This window comes from Larus michahellis, chromosome 2 (genome assembly GCF_964199755.1).
Source record: "Larus michahellis chromosome 2, bLarMic1.1, whole genome shotgun sequence".
Classification (NCBI taxonomy): domain Eukaryota; kingdom Metazoa; phylum Chordata; class Aves; order Charadriiformes; family Laridae; genus Larus; species Larus michahellis.
Genome location: NC_133897.1, coordinates 127310667 through 127327336, shown reverse-complemented (window position 1 = coordinate 127327336; position 16670 = coordinate 127310667). Strand labels below are relative to the sequence as shown.

General features: G+C 42.5%; 1 protein-coding gene across 4 annotated transcripts in view; it reads right to left on the bottom strand.

The window, feature by feature from the left end:
• LYN (LYN proto-oncogene, Src family tyrosine kinase) overlaps positions 1 to 13579 on the bottom strand; it is a 54417-nt gene extending 40838 nt beyond the window's left edge. Inside the window, exon 1 of one of the 4 annotated variants that reach the window (XM_074577053.1) lies at positions 13436 to 13579. The gene's annotated coding sequence lies outside the window, so the exon portion shown is untranslated. Of the gene's footprint in view, positions 1 to 6722; positions 6911 to 13435 lie in introns of those variants that run through there. The other 3 variants (XM_074577050.1, XM_074577049.1, XM_074577051.1) reach the window with 3 other exon arrangements.
• Between the last annotated feature and the right edge of the window lie 3091 nt (positions 13580 to 16670).

Here is a 16670-nt window from a genome sequence, read left to right as displayed (position 1 = left end):
AACACTTACATCCTACTGCAGTTATAAATCAGTCATGTTTCTATTTTCTCCGCAACACTGGGTTTTAAGCCCTGCACCAGTATTTCTATTCCTTCTCTTTAGAGCCGAGATTTCCAACGTTAGCACACAAATATCTCAGTCTGACCAAACCAATCTGGGTTGGTAGAAACCTTTCTTGAACTCATTACCTAGCTGACTGCTGTTCTCGATGACGTTCCTGACACTCATTCTTCCACCCTTTGGCGTCCTGTTTTCCTTTCTCGCATTGGCCTGCATATTGAAATCAGGGGTAGACCTATGCAACATTAATAATTCAACTCCATTTCCTAATTTAAAGATTTTTTCAATCAAAATTCGAGTTAGAACAGGGGAAAAAAGGTGTGCTGCCATCTGACTACAGTGGAAGTGGTCCGTGTATTACATCATACAGCAAAGATCCCCCAACAGCTGACACTGGACCAGGAAACTTCTGGCGAGATAAAATACCTGGTGGTGTCGTATTAATGATGTATTGATGTGTTTCATTGCACACATGGGAGAAACCCGTTATCCTGTACCCCCTCCTTTTTTTTTTTTTTTAACTTATTAGTCCAGGCCTTTTAGCTGTGTAATAACCAACATTAATTAATGCATTGCTATACTAAATAGAAAATAAGTGACTCAAGTTATCACACCTCAAACTCCCAAGCATGAACTGATCCGATACAGTTATATGGAAACCAGGTGTGGTCAGGTGGGGTTTGAGGATTATGTACTTTCCTCCGCAGCCTTTGAAATAGGAGTGCTTTGGTAAGACGAACTGTATCGGTTCAGGTAAACAGTTTTGTATATTCAAATGATACTAATCCACAGTCCAACCTTTGTGTGTCTGTCCTTTAAGTCTTGGAGGCGAGAATAAGTCTATTCCATGCTCAGGTAAATGATACATGATCTTTGTTGGAACTCATAAATGATAGCATAACATGTATTTACTTTACTGTGGGGGTGGTGAGGCACTGGAACAGGTTGCCCAGGGAAGCTGTGGATGCCCCATCCCTGGAAGTGTTCAAGGCCAGGCTGGATGGGGCTTTGAGCAGCCTGGTCTAGTGGGAGGTGTCCCTGCCCGTGGCAGGGGGGTTGGAACTAGGTGATCTTTAAGGTCCTGTCCAACCTGAACCATTCTATGATTCTATGATATATAATAAATAACATCATCGCTGATGACATGAAAGGTAGCTCTAGCAGGCGTGGGGGGCCTTGACCAAGAAAGAAGCATCTTATATTTTTCTATAAATCCACCACAGTTTTTGTCTAGATTTCTTAAAAGCTTCGTTTCATGCAGGAACTTTGGCAACAGAAAAAAAAAATTAGAATAAAAAAATAAAGAAGAAATACTGAAAATAACTCATGTAATCATGATAGTATAATAACCTTATAATATCTGTAAAAGGATGGAAATAAAATTCTGAAACAAAACAGTACATTGACATGAAGCAGGTCATAATTTATACAAACTACTGATCCTTTTCCTTGTTTATGCAATTGAAGAAAAATACCAAAAGATAAGAAAGTTAATCCACACAAGATTGTGATTTTATTAACATTGCATAAAAGACTTTATATATTATGCCAATGTTCCAGATTCACGTAGTCAGTGGTTTTGGCACTGATTTTAAACCAAGTCTTACATTAAGGTAACATCTGTTTTATGACCTTATAGCACTTGCGTCATTTTATTACAATCATTTGCCTCAACTGCATCCTCTAGAATTTTGAATCAATATCAACAGTGAATTAATTCACTTTGCCAGCCCTCAGGCAACTGCATCTTCCATTTCCTCAACTTTTTTCCACTGTACTGTATGTTTTGAGGATAGGGAAAAAGGTCAAATAACACCTGAATTTGTCAAAACAGAATAAACTTCTATCAAGTTCTTCAAAAGGATCATATGAAATGGAACAGAGAAAAACTGTACCAACACGTTAACCAACTTAAAGGGAAGGTTCCCAAAATACTTTACAGACCTAAAAGTGTTACGCAAACTATTAGTAAAAATATCATTTTCTTTACAAGTAAAAAACTTCACTCTGTGAACTTCAGTAATGACAAAGAACCATATAACCAAATCTCCATTTCCAGATGAAAATTTGGCCAACTACATTGAAGAGGAAAGTAATTTTTCCTAAGGATTAGGAAGTGTCCCACTCCAGCTAGCAAACCCCAAGGACTACGTCTACATTCCAAGCTGAGTGTATCTATGACTTGCATACAATTTTTTCAGCTTTAAATTGATGACTTTGGCCAACAATGGCAGTATGCTAAAGGTTCAGTAGTCTAATGTTTGCCCTGAGCTTTATAGATGTCCATGTCTACCGGTAGTACAAAGATCCTTCTCCTGTCCCTTTTTAATGACTAGAGCAATGATTGTGGCATAGGAAAATGAGAAACTACCTACAAAACCAGCAAGGTTTTGGACCGAGGTCCAGGAGTAGCCCAAATTACATCATCCTTATAAAAAGTGACATGACAGAAGGACAGAAGGACAAGCTTCACACTGTTCCTTTGGAGAACACAGGTCTGGGACCTATCCTTCTTCACTCCCAACAGGACTTACCTAGCTCCTCTCTCTCCTCCTCTTCTTCACAGACACGCAGTTAGCCTCCCAAAATAAGGTGTAGTTGAGAGGCATGGAACAAGGGTTCCTTCATCAGTAGAACAGTCCAAAATGCCTACTTTATACACATGGTGGTTTTACTCAGGTGTTGAGTTCAACCTACCCATCAATGTACTTGAAGCCAAAGGCACAGCCACACAAACAAATTACACTGAGTAACAAGCGGCCCTGCATGAGCTACTTTGCAGTACCTAATGTCTACATTTACTACGTGATACATGCAAGAGAAATCAGAGTTAGCTTGTCCTGGTTTCATTGAGCCTCAGAAAACGGAGTGAGCAGCTTGCTAATGTTTAATGAGTTTGGGGAAAATTAAGGTTTCTCTTTAATATCATCATCAGGCTGCACCCCAGCTAGCTCTTCAACTGAAATTTGTTGCTCTGTCCACCCCCTCCAGAAGACACATAGGAAGGTATATTTGCAGGTAGCAGCTCATACTTGAAACCTTCGTCTCATTCAAGAAAGGCAGCCTAATGCTTAACCTCCACATGCCTGGACAGAGGTATTGACAGCATGTTTGTTAGGGAAAATCATTAATAGCTACTATGACTAAGGGGAGAAGATGGTTACTTATGAACATGGCCTTCAACTAGTTAAAGTTGTTGTTGGCAATAAAGAGTCTTTTGCAGATGTGATGTCTTGCTTTGACATGTGCCTGTAATTCAAACCCATTGCTATACTGAGTAAACAGCACTCAAAAATTATGAAATTATCACAACGTGTCAAGGAAAACATGATGGAGGACAGCAAATTCACAGCCAACAAATCCTGATGAAGGTTTCGAGGGTGGCCTCATAGAAAGTATACCACTTCTCCTTTGGGTTTATCTTCTGTTTTCAGTGTGTTTAATAAAAGGGGGAAAGAGGGAGCAGATCATTAGTGCATGTTAGCTTTTGCTCACTCAAATTCAGGTAACCATATCCCCATGGAATAAATCGGCTTACCTGGTTTTACGCACTCTACAATCTACTTTCAACATGGGTTAAGATAGTTATGACTGAATTAATGCAGAATGACTTCTGCGTCCATGGATCCTAACTCGGTGCTAGCCTGGTTACACTGTCACTCACATTACCTTGCACCACGCTGCATTTACCATCCTGCTCCATTGCTCAGAGGGCTTCTTCATCTGCTGTCACCTCCACGTTTAAATGCTGACACATCCTCACGACCAAACTTGCAACTTAAACATAGGATTCTTGTTATAATCACATCGTATTGTGCCTTGGGCACTTGTCTAAAGCACTGAATTTCCCAAATAACTCACAAAAGAAAAACAGATTTTTCTTTCACCCTCTTCAAACGCCAGTATATAGCTGGGTTGCAAAAAAAGGTTACTTCTCCAGCAGACTGTTTTGTGTTTCATTAGCTATACAGCACTAGATGTACACAGAGGAACTCTCCTGAAACACAGGGCGTTGTACTGGGGTACCTAATATGGTTTTAAGAATGAACTCTAGGCTCAGATGAAAATTTAGGGTTAAATCATTCATGCTGATGTGGGCTAACACTCTTAGTCAGAGTCCAGTTCCTCCTGGAAGTTTGCAAACCTTGGACAAGTTTTCTTAAGTCGCAAGAGGAAGTTGCAAGAGTTCTCAAAAAAAAACAACCAGACACTGTCAAATCCGGTGCCAGTAAATTACACTAGCAAAAAATGAAATTTTGTGCTATTTAATCTTTACAGGGATAACAGAAGAACATTCAGCACTAATTGTGTAAGTATTCCTGTGAGGAACCACTTTGTCGTGTTCTCACTGGCGTTAAGCAGCAGAACCTCCCTTAACTTCAAGGGTGTACTCCAGGTTCCGGCACTTCAAAGAGGTGTATTTATAAATCATTTATTTTACTTAATTTTAAACTCTGTGTTAATTATATTCATTTGACAGGCATGTTCCAGTTGATTTCTCACCCAGCTTAGTAAACCGTTCTAAGCAACTGTTGCAAAATACATGCAGGGGCACCAAAGGATATTGTCTGACCCAACAGTTTGCTGCAAACATGATAAATAGAACTTGAAGAGCTATACCATGACAATTTTTGGAGCTTTTCAGATTAAGTCCTTGAGAACAGTTTGGTTTTTTCGATAACTTTTTTTTTTTTTAAAACACTCTGCATAAGCCTACTAAAGATATCCCGAAGGACTGCAAATTTCCACCAATTCAAGTCTGAAAGCCTGACATATAAACAAAAAAGCACACTTTAACTCAAGTCTCGTGAAACTACATGCTTAAGCTGGAGTGACAGTAAGAGTGTAAAAGGAAAAACGTCACTGAACGAACATGGAGTAGGACTTCACATCCAAGTTTCTAAGCTTGCTTTTCACGTTTGTTGCACACAACGAGCATGAATATGAAGTTTCTCTAAAGTTAATAAGAATTAAAAATATTTTACATACTTTCTATTTTCAGAGAGGAGTGAGAGTGGGAATGTGGAAACTCGCTTTTGAGGAAGGGTTGTGAATGGCTGGTGTGACGGTTCACTTCATTGTTCCTGCTTCAAACGTTTAAAGGAAGAACTGGAGACCTTGGGTTTTAAACGCATGTATGTCTTTGCAGATGATCTTTCTCAAGGGCAAGAATGAACACAGAGCTCCCAACATCAGCGGGACAGCAGCTATGCGAGAATATCATGTTGATTAAAGTTCTTTTAAATTTGAGAGAAGCTATTCTACTCCTAATAGAAGTTCTGAGTGGAGGACTGACTTGAAGAAGCATTCTGCATTTGCTCAATATGTTAATTTATTTCATTTTCAGAAACTGATGAATACTTTGACTGCTGCTACTATTTTGACTTTGCCTTCATGTTTCTTGTTTTGTCTCTCTAAAAACAATCAACATGGCTGTATTCACAACCTATCGTTACTGGATTGCACAGCATTTAGTATTTTGTGTTGTTTCTAGCCCTGCTTAACGGTCAAGAGCCTTGCAATTGGTAGCAGACGAAAACCTAGCAGTAACAACCACAGTAAGTTCCACTCAACCAGGTTCTGAGCCTGTAAGTGACTGCACACAACTTGCAGGAGCTCTGCAGACTTTGAGAGACTCAGGCCAGGGCTTTCTAAACAAAGTGCAGAACACGGACCCTAGTGAGTATGATGCACGATAATTATGTCAGATTTTGACTCACTGGAGGTCCCTGACACACATTCATGCCACAGACTGCAAGAATTTCACGGTACTATTATTACGACCATACTGGCTGCTCATTTAAGTTTATAACCTTTGTAACTTAAAATATCAAATATATAGCTCATAGGCAGGCCACGTGATTGCACTGTACCTAATAAAAACATCTTAAGGCTGTGCACAAGCCCCATGGTTTATACGCGACTTTAGCACTCGTAGACCATGCAGCTCCCTTTCCAAGGAAGAACAAAGAATAAATCAGTGTTCACAATGTCTGTTTCAAGAGAACTGTAATGAGTCCACAAGGAAATTACGTTTGAATTACAGAGAATTAAATGTTGTGCAAAAAAGTCACTTTAAAAACAAGTAAGACTGCTTGATTGTTGGGCACATGTGGGAAGTTCTCAGGACAACACAAACTATATGAGAAAAGGTGTAGGAGAGGAGGCTGAAATCCCTGAGAGGTCAGAACTGGGGTCGATGCTGAGAAATAAATAGAAAGAAGACTGTAGAAGCAGAGAGATAAAAGGAGAAAAAACAACTACGTAAGAATGCAAAGGATGATAACTAATGGGGTAGAGACAAGTATAGTCCCTAGGAAAGCACATAATCTCAATCAGCATGACAAGATACAGAACATGTAATAACAAAATATAGTCACGTCACTGAAACTGTTCTGTGCTCAAAAGAGAAATGACTTTTCTGTGTCATACCACACCAAGCATCTTGCTTTCATTGCGGGAGCAAGGAAAAGGACTTTTCACCCACCTAAACCTAGCAGAAGACTGCCATTGTACATAGTCAAATATATTACAGAAGATAATACTGTTCTGATCTCTGATTTAAATAAGCTATTCAAATGCTGAATTTTGCATTTTATGACACTTGTATCTAATGCCCTCAGACTTGCTCAAATGTTCCATCAAAAGCAGAAACGTCTCACCTGAAGCACCTTTTTCCCCACTTGTTCACTCCATCAGCCAAATCTCCTTTCTGCTGGTGCTGGCTCTGCTGAAGTTGGTTCTTCAAAACTTGCAATGCCTTCCCAAAGCTAAATTTCTTAAGTTTCATTTTCTGTGTGGACAGAGCATATGGGGCATGTCGACACCGAGGAGCACAGCACGGAAATCCTGGAACACGAGCTGTTGCCTTAGCACCACACCCACACAATACCAAACTTTGGTTTCTTCTTCACAAGCCAGCACGCATGCCGATAAGACCACGCTCTGCTTCACCCAACCAGGTGGATTTACAAGGAGGGCCAATGCTGGCTCAAAAACCTTTCACATGTGCCACTAGACGGCACAGATAAACCTCCTGCATAAAACAGAAATAAAACTTGACCAGAAAAGGTCACAGAACAGCAGACAAAGGGGTAGAAGACAATCCACGCTGACCATTTTCAAGATAGAAAATAACCTGTTCCAAGAAAGGTTGAGGTCACCATTTTAAATCAGATGTGGCAAACAGTGGTAGTTGGCTCTAAAGTTAGATCACATCTATATATAATACATGCTCTAGACAGAAAAGTCATCTTGGCGATCTGTAGAAGTACAAAGCTGCCCTGTAAGGAGGCACAGGCTTCTTAAAACACCGTGAAGACCATGCTGGTACTGTCAGGTTGGTACTCCATTGGACTTCACACCTCTTCGAGAGGCTGGGGGGACGTATTTCTGGCCACATATTCCCTGATAGGGTAGCACAAGTAGATTACAAATTATAATTAGATTATGAAAGGTACTGGGACTTATTTTTCTGGAAGGGGAAGAAGTTGCTGCACAGAGATCTAAATCAAGAGATGAACTAAACGGCTTATACCAGTGACAGTCCTGAAGACAAAGCTGGAGAGAAAGAAACGACAGAATGGTGTTGGGGAAATTAACGACTGGAGAAGAGAAAAGGAAACAGCGGTAGGAAGGGAGTACTGCTAAGGCAGGATAAAGACTAAAACATGTTGTTTTCCAGGAAACTGGGGAGAAAAACCCCCAAACACAGCACATTATTAGTAACGAAGACACTTGAAGCAGTGTGGCTCTGAGACTTTTTCAGACTCACCGGTAAGTGTCATGGCAGACGGATGGGAACTGCCTACAAGGAAATTTAGTGGAAACTTTTCAGAAGACGCAAGCTCTCCTGGTCAGGCCTAGTGGCAATACTGCTCTCCACCACCTGCCTAGCAGAAACCATCAATGAGGCTGTCTACATCCCTAGAGAAACTGGCTTAGCATTCACCTCGATATGGCCCGGTGCTTCTCCGCCGGCGCCTGGAGAGCTGCTGCAATCTCTCTCGCAACCAGTGCAAGTGCAGCTGGAAACCAGCGACAGACCAAAGGCCTCGCAAGACAGAAAAAGGAAGACAAAGTGCCATGCCAGCAACACAGCCAGAGAGCTGCTTCAAAGGCAAGTTTTCCTACACCCCTCACAGGCTGCGACGCTTCCCTCGAGCCTTTGCATAGCTTAGCACATCTTTTGCAACGGTAGGTCTGTAGTTACAAAAATGTACTTTGACTCCCATTTGCATGCTCTGCTACGCCGTAACGGCGCATTCAAATGACTCTTGCAATGTATTCTGAACAAGTAGAACCCAGAACATCCAACGGAGGATTTCCTCTTTCTCCTGCCCAGCCCCTTCCTGTGTGTTTACCCAAAGCTTTCAGTTCCTCAGTGGCGCTGACACCAGCTCTGGCGATCCCTTAACCCTGTTCTCCAGCTCTCGCCCGCTCACACCTGAATCCCAGCCACCCCGGGGCATTCAGCACTCAAGGAAGGTTTTAGAAATCCCGTAGGGGACACATGGTAAGGCTGGGGTTGCCCTGAAAAAAAACATGTTCTGTCCACTGGATCTAATGAATGTAAGCCTCATCATGCCAGCAAAGGCATACTCACGCGGGCAATTTCGATAAATGCAATAGAGGCACTACTACCCAGGTCTTATCCGACTCCATTGATACTACTGGGAAATAATTTCTTTTTCTGAATAGAGTAAAACTTAGTCATAGGTCAGACCTACCGATTTATAAATACGTTATCATTATGTAGGAATTCACTCAAACATACTCTTTACCTTTCAATATTAATTTTGTTCTAAGCCCCAAGTCTTACACGGAAAAAACGAACCCTCTTAGCAGCCAAATATACTTCTGCGCTAACTCCTGTAGTAGCATATTGTTTCAGTTTCTGCCCAAGAAAAAGCCTGAACAAGACTTCATCAAAAAATTGATCAAACAGGTTTGTGTACACCGATCTGTACAAACTAATGAAGGAAACATGAAAAGCACAGCAATATCTTACAGAAGCCACATCAGAAAGCCCACTTGACAGACATATGTTTTTGTCGACAAGCTTCCTGAAACGGCTTTCTGTTAAACCAACAAAGGAGTAGTTAAGAACACGTCCCAGAAGAAGCCCGCTCCCTCCAAACTTTTGTCATGTCCTGACTTCTAGTAGCCCTCTAAAATAGAGAAAACTGCAGTGAAGATCATTCCAGAAGAGGAGCTGCATCCCGTACATCAACCCCTGTGGTGAGCTATCGCATTGTGCAGTTTAAGATCACACAATGTGCTATCACAGGCACTTTCCAAGAAATGGCTTGGTCACAAGAACGTGCATAGTAAAGAGCAGGCCTTTGCAAGTTAAAGCAGCAAATTCTACAACATATCAGCCACAACTTAGACAGGAAAAAGTAGCCTCACGCTATACACAGCAGAGACCGTAGAGGAAGAAGGACACACTGTTCAGACTGTTTATCATTTGATCCCTTTGAACTGACGAAGTAAGATAGTACGCTGCGCAAACACAGGAACCAATTGTAGATACTTAAGATGCCAGCAGTTTGAAGAGGATAGATGATGCTGACCTAAAGGACGGCAAATACTGGCCTGCATGGTGCCAGCCTCCCCTTTTCCCCCCAGAGAAATGAGGTTTACCCATTCTCCCCTTCACCCTTCCCTGGTCTCCTCCTCCTTCTGTCCCCAGCAAAGTGCTGTCAAAATACCATCTCTCTTCTGACGTTCAGCTGACAAAAATAACTAAACTATTTACCTCTGTGAGTACTTCTTCAGGGCACACAACAAATACAAGTATCTCATAAATATTTGGAGGAAATGTTTCCAATGCAAGATGAATCCTGCCTTTACATTTTGTTCCATGAATTCACATTTTCAGGAAAGATGCCGAACACGACTGCCAATGATTTCAGCCTCGGAAATTACAGCATTTAATGACAATGTCAACAGGAAACGTATTTGAATCAGGCAAAAATAAATATGAAAGCACAGACCTCTCCATCCTTCCCTGAAGGACAATTAAGTTTAAACTAGGAAGAGTCACACTAAGGACAATTACATTGTATTTATTTGCCTTTTATTAGTAGAAGCTGATTTCTTTGCGACGCTACCATTGCTGTTTACAGTATGGCAGTCTCCTTCTCCTTGTATGCCTCACTAAAGACTGTTTTCATACGAATGTAATTTTACATTTTTTATCAACATAGGTTCCTGTGGCATGGCTTGGCAAGTCTGGAAGCCATTCTCCCTATACATACTTGCATAGATATAGATATAGATGATATAGATATAGATACGGATATATCGAGGGGACACAAATAAATGGCAGAAATAGGAAGCAGGGATATGAGCAGCAGGAGAAAAATCCTAATTCTCAGCTGGGCAACTGGTTCTTCTCCAAAATTAAGCTGTTCTTCTCAGAGACAGAAATCCCGTAGGGGTAAAATAACAATAAATACTACTTAACAGAGTCACGTGGTTTGGTGGAATTCTTTACACACCCAGCTTCATAGCTTCAGAAGGAAGTATCACCTACTGCACACAAAGCTCACACAACCCTCAGGATTCCCGGCCAGCGGATTCTCCTCCCATCCCTTGCATTAGCACGTGACAGCTCACATCCTTCAGGGATCACTGGTGCTACAGAAACACATCTCTGCGTGCAGCCGTGCTACCAGAGCAGAGGGCTAGGAGTCCTAGCCTACACCTAATGCCCAACCCATGCCTTTTTAAAATTTATTTATTAAATATTATAATTATTTATTCCGCATCTGGTTGTTTTCTGTGTTCATTCAGTTTTGCAAAGGGATCCCTGAACCCTGAAAGTAAAACTGGCTCTACAGTTCCCCAAACACAAGAAATAAAGTTGCTCAGTCATTACGAATATGCACGTATGGAAAGAAGGAAAGACCTCGCCCCCTCCCCAGATCACCTAGCCCTTTGAGAAAAATAAAAATTGGTTCATGGTCAACATCTTTCCACACAAAAACCTTGAAGATGCCCATTAAGATTCCAAATAACATGTGAAGTACAGACAGGAAAACATCTCCTTTTTGTGACAGAAATGGAATCACATCTGAGATCAAATACCTCAGTTCTTCAACTTTCCTGAACAGCTACAGAGAGGACAAACGCTGCTCTCTGATGTGCAGCACAAGAACGGCCAGAGGTAGCGTCTCTGGTCTTCTGAGCTGCCGCGCTAACTCTCAGCTGAGAGTTGAGAGAGCTGAGCCAGGAGGACCTGGGACCTTTTTCATTGCCCATTTTATGAATTGCTTCCCGCAACACCTGACCTTCCGTGATGCCATTTATCTTACAAGACCCAACAAGGCCATAGGAAGATGGCTCACTTCAATTACGTCGATAAAATGGGGGGGGGGGGGTGGAAGTATTGTGAAAGAGTTGCTTATGCATTCATAAAGACACGCAGGAAAGAATTTCGCAGTTATGGAAATACTCTTGAAAGGGTAGCATTAAAAACCGGAATATTAAACGTCTTAAAGGCAATGGGGTTTAACTTCGTATGCGAAAGTTTCATAATTCGTTGCATTGTCAGAAAAAATCATTGCACAACTCCACTGGTCAAGGAACTTACGAAGAAAGGCCTAAGCCTTACCTTGTCCTCTGTATAATTATATACTCAAAAAAAACCTCCAGGAGAAAAGCAGAACAACTTCAAGCCAGCTACTGTACAAAGATGATCGTTCTACACCACTACAGTTAAATATAGATAGATCTCAACAGCACACAATTAAAATAGACCTTTATGTTATTTAATCAAGAATTCTTTTCTAACTAGTCTGCAGCTCACGAAGCTGAAATGGATAAAGAAAAAGAGCTATAAATCTCAGAAGAGATCTATAGAATGAGACATCTGTTGATCTCAGAGTTCATTAATTTTAACCCTCACACAAGATTTCATAAATCTAACTGATTTCTAGCCTGTTGCTACGTTCTTAGAGAAAATGATTTGATTTTTTCTCATCCATGCTTTCCGCCTTGCTGATGGTACCTATTATAAAGATACAAAGTCACAACACATAAAAGATAAGTAACACCTACTCTGCATTCAGTACTGGGTTGGAAACAATTCACACAAACACAATTTGACTATCCTTTCGGTAAAACTGAGCTACACTTTCCCAACATAGCTTTGCAATTTCCCAACAAAAATCTTCCTCTTTTTTTTTTTTTTTTTTTTTTAATAACCCTTTAGCAATACTACGATAAGCGCAGACTTATCTACCTGGAACTCACACTTTACAGATACTTGCAACTAACATCAAGATACCTAAATTACATAAGTATTACAGGTACTCTATGGGATCAAGCTAAAAAAATGTAATTTCCCATTTGTATTAGAATGTGCTAAAATACGTTAAGATTGGTCAGACTGTTTCTTTTTTTGTTTCAAAGGTGGAAATGAAAGGCAAGAGATGAGATATTGATTTGGGGTTTCAGATGTTTCGGATGAAATAACAGAATGAGAGCTCACCCTTTGTGCTCCCTATGTATACCCACAATACAGATCTGGCTAAACAAGTTCTAAGTGTTAATCTCTTAGGTCAGGTCTTCGGTGCCAACAGAGGTCAACGAGGCAGCGAGATGAGTTCCTGCAAACCCATTCACTGCAAACACATAAAAGATGCCATTTCAACAGAAACTCCAACTGCTTTACTGAAGGTACAGCATCAACTAGAGAGATCTAGCTTGACTTTCAGATCCTAAATTAAAATTGGAAGAAAACCCCTCAAGACCATTCCTTAGGCATACAGTACCGTTACAGGCATAGTCAGCAAGAAACACCATGCAGCAAACATCACAATACCATTTTCTCGTCTTTCTTTTAAGCTAAGGCACATTTGAACATACAGTTAAGAGGAAGCAGCTGTAACTTGGAAGACGCTCCCGGAATGACCCTCCTAGAGAAAAAGCGGTGTAAGAAGGAATATCCAGAGGCCAGATTGTCTCCACTAAGTCAAAGCTCTCGCCTTGGCTTGAGACACGGGCTGCAGGCTTTGATCAGATAATTTTACACGCTTGCCGGCACGAAACAGCCAGAAGGCACCCGAGCACTCAGAAGCAAGCGGCAAGAAGTAAATCGCCCTTTTGAAATTGTCTTGTTTTGTTTTGTTTTTTCCTTACAAATGCCGTATTTCCTTCAAGACCCCATCCGCTCCTACCGGGAAGGTGAGGCGGCAGCGGCACCTCCTCCGGCAGGCAGAAGGGAAGGCAAACCGCCCCGCAAAGCGCCGTCTACCCGCCGTGCCGCGCCGGGGACACGGAGGCAGCCCGGCCACCCCCCCGCCCGCTGCGCCCCCGCGGGAGAAGCCGGGGCTGCCTCCCCCCGCCCCTTCACGCCAGCACTTACTTTCCCGGGTGCGAAAGTTGCGCGGCAGCCAGTGAACTCCACGGTGACGGGCGGCAGAGCAGGGTGTCCCGGGGCTGGTGTGGGAGCGGAGCGGAGCGGAGCCGGGGCGCGGTGCTGCTCCCCGCCGGCCGGGAGAGGGGCGGGGGGGGCGGGAGGGGGGGGGGGTTGTTCGGCCGGCGGAGGAACCGCGCAGGGCGGCCGGCGGTTGGCTCGCATCCTCTGCGGGCTTGAACTTCCTGCTGCCGGCTTCGATTTGCATGCGGGGCTGCCAGGGGAGAGCGGGGCCGCGGGGGGGGGCAAAGGCGGGCGACGGGGAGGCGCAGCTCCGCCGGCTGGGGCGCGGAGCGGAGCGGAGGCAGTGATGGGAGAGAGGGGGGACAGGAGATGTGGAAGGGAGAGAGGGAGGGAGGGAGCGAGGCAGTGATGGGGGAGAGTGGGGGGGACAAGAGATGTGGAAGGGGGGTCGTGCCGGGGGTAGGATTCTGCCGGGCTGCGTCGAGGTTGGAGCCCCCCTCTGCCCCACAGCAAACTTCATGCGGTGGGTTAGGGTTAGCCTCCGGGAAAAGCTACAACTGCGTAAACCGGCGTTAGTCCGAGAGGCAAAACAGAAAAAAAAAAAAAAAAAAAAGCTGTCTTGTTCCACCAACAGCCTAAAAAAAACCCATCGTGAACATCTCCAAAACTCAACTATAGCAACTTCTAACGTTCGTTGGAAGCTGGGTTGGAAGAAAACAAAGAACAAGTAAAGTTATCTTTTAATTTTTCTTTTCTTTCTTTTTTTTTTTTTTAAAGAATGATTTCCTAGCCCGTTGAAAAGTGAAAGAAAATCTCATAGGTCAGCAAAACAGGAAATATGAATGTGTGGACATAACACCCAGAGGATGCAGCTGAAAAGCTCTACGAGAAGTGGAGTCACAGTGTCGTACGTGTACTGCCAGACCACCTGGACGAGGTCGAGTCGTGGAGATTTCAAAGGCAGAATTTCAAAAGAAAAGCATTTAATCTTTCCATATAAAGTGTTGAAGACAGTGGAACAAGTTTGGGGGACAATCAAAGTGGTACTAGGTACAAGATCATAGAATCATAGAATTGTCTAGGTTGGAAGGGACCTTTAAGATCACTGAGTCCAACCATCAACCTAACACTGCCAAAAACACCACTAAACCATGTCCCTCAGCACCACGTCTACCCAACTTTTAAATACCTCCAGGGATGGTGATTCCACCACTTCCTGGGCAGCCTGTTCCAATCTCTCTACCCTTTCTTGAAGTCCACCAATAGGGCCTAACTATGAGTTTCAGCAGACTGGGGAGCTGGTGAGGACTTCCAGCAGGGCAACCAAATAGCTGAAAATGGCTCAATGCAGCTCACACCCAGGGGTTTAAGAACCTGAATCATGTCCAGGAAAACAAACTCTGATATCAGGACTTACAGGTCTTTGGCACTGATGTAAAGGGCTGCCGCACACGGCCATGTGCAACTGGCACAATCACTGTAGTATGTCTGCAGTCCCATCTCGAGGCTGTGACTCCAGCACACACGCCACTGCCTTGATCCACTCGAAGACTCAGTCCGTAGAAGCAGTCAGAATATCATCTGTCATATTTCTAAATGAGTCCCAGATGTCCCTGAGCTCTGAAAAGTGGAGGGCAATAGGTGCTTGTCTTCATTGAATTAGATCATCAATGGTTAAAATAATGCCATGTAGATACTCATACTAAGACCAGCCTCTAAAAATATTGTAGGGTAAGACAGTACGGAATTCCTTCAAGTTCTATTAAAAAGTTGGTGAATGTTTTCTCCCTTCCCCCATCTTATTTAAAGGTGTTTTAAAAAGAAAAAAGAAAAAAGAAAAGAAAAAAAACAAACCACAAAACAACATTTTTCCCCATTAAAAGTTTATACAAAAATGAAAGATCTGATTTAATTTATGTTGTCTTGGGTTTGGGGATTTTTTTTATTTTTTTTTTGTTGGGAATTTGGATTACAAAATGTTATGCAAAATGAGCTATTTCTATTTGGAAGTGCTATCACAGAGGCTCAAGAAAATTTTCTGTTAGTGCCTCATCTAGTACCTTGATCTTCAATCTTTCTTCTTCAAGAGGAGAAATGGTGCACAGAACCCACATCTGTCTTGGCCTCCCTCTTTTCCTCCTTATTTCTTCTTTTCATTATCAAGCACTCTGATGGGCTTAAAATTCATCTTCTCCTCTCAAAGCATTAGTGTAAATAAAATAAAATTTAATTTTATAAATGTGTAATAGAGTCCATCAGTCTAGTAAATACAATCTTACTTATAACATGAATCATTCGGAAAAATAAAAAAAGTGCTGAATTACCCTCAATAGGCTGCTGTGCAATATGAGATTCAGAAGGCATAGCACAAACTCATCAGTCCTGCCCCAAAAGAACTAAGATGAAGAAGGGATGGGGTATAGTAAATATACTGTGCTTTATAAGAAGAAAAAAACAAAGACAGGTTGTTAGTATCATTTGAAAGAAGTCATGACTTTATGTATCCTCGTTCCTGAAGGTAAGAGTAATATGTACACAATGCACCTTGGAAAGCGTAAGCAGGAAAGAAAGTCTCTCTCTTATTATATATTTGCCAAGGGATTAAAAAAAAGCTGGTTCCAGCCTCACTACGTTTGTAGGTCTGCTGTTAGTCACATGTTTTAAAATGTCTTTGTGTATAGATCAAGAAAGTTGGTGGGTGGTGTAAAATGGGGCAAGAAAGAAACTTCAACCCTGCCACTGAAGTGGAAGTCCTTGTATGTGAGTCACATTAGCCAGCTAGCCTTCATGCTCAGCAATTGATTTTCCGCTTTGGGCCAGCTTGACTCCCAGACTTTGTCCCTGCTGCTGAATTAAGCACGGCTGCAAGACATTGCTCCAGTACAGCGGCCAGCTGGCGCTGTAAGAGTCCATGTCCCTGCTCTTGGCATTCAGAACACAAGGACTACACCAAACTGGTGTCTGAACATTCCCTGGCCCAGGTTAACTTCCAGATGAGCTCTGGACATTTTTTGAGTGTGGTAAGTGGCCAGGGCCCGGGATCAATCCAGCAATTTGGCAGTAGACTCAGGAATGTCCAGGCAAGTTTCCTTGGGCATCGTTAATTCCTGGCCTATAGGTAGTCCTATAGACTCCAGACCAACCCAGCTACTCACCCATGTAGGTAGCTGCTGGTCGTTGTTTGGGTTGCGTCCGTGAGTATGTAGTGGCACAAACTGGA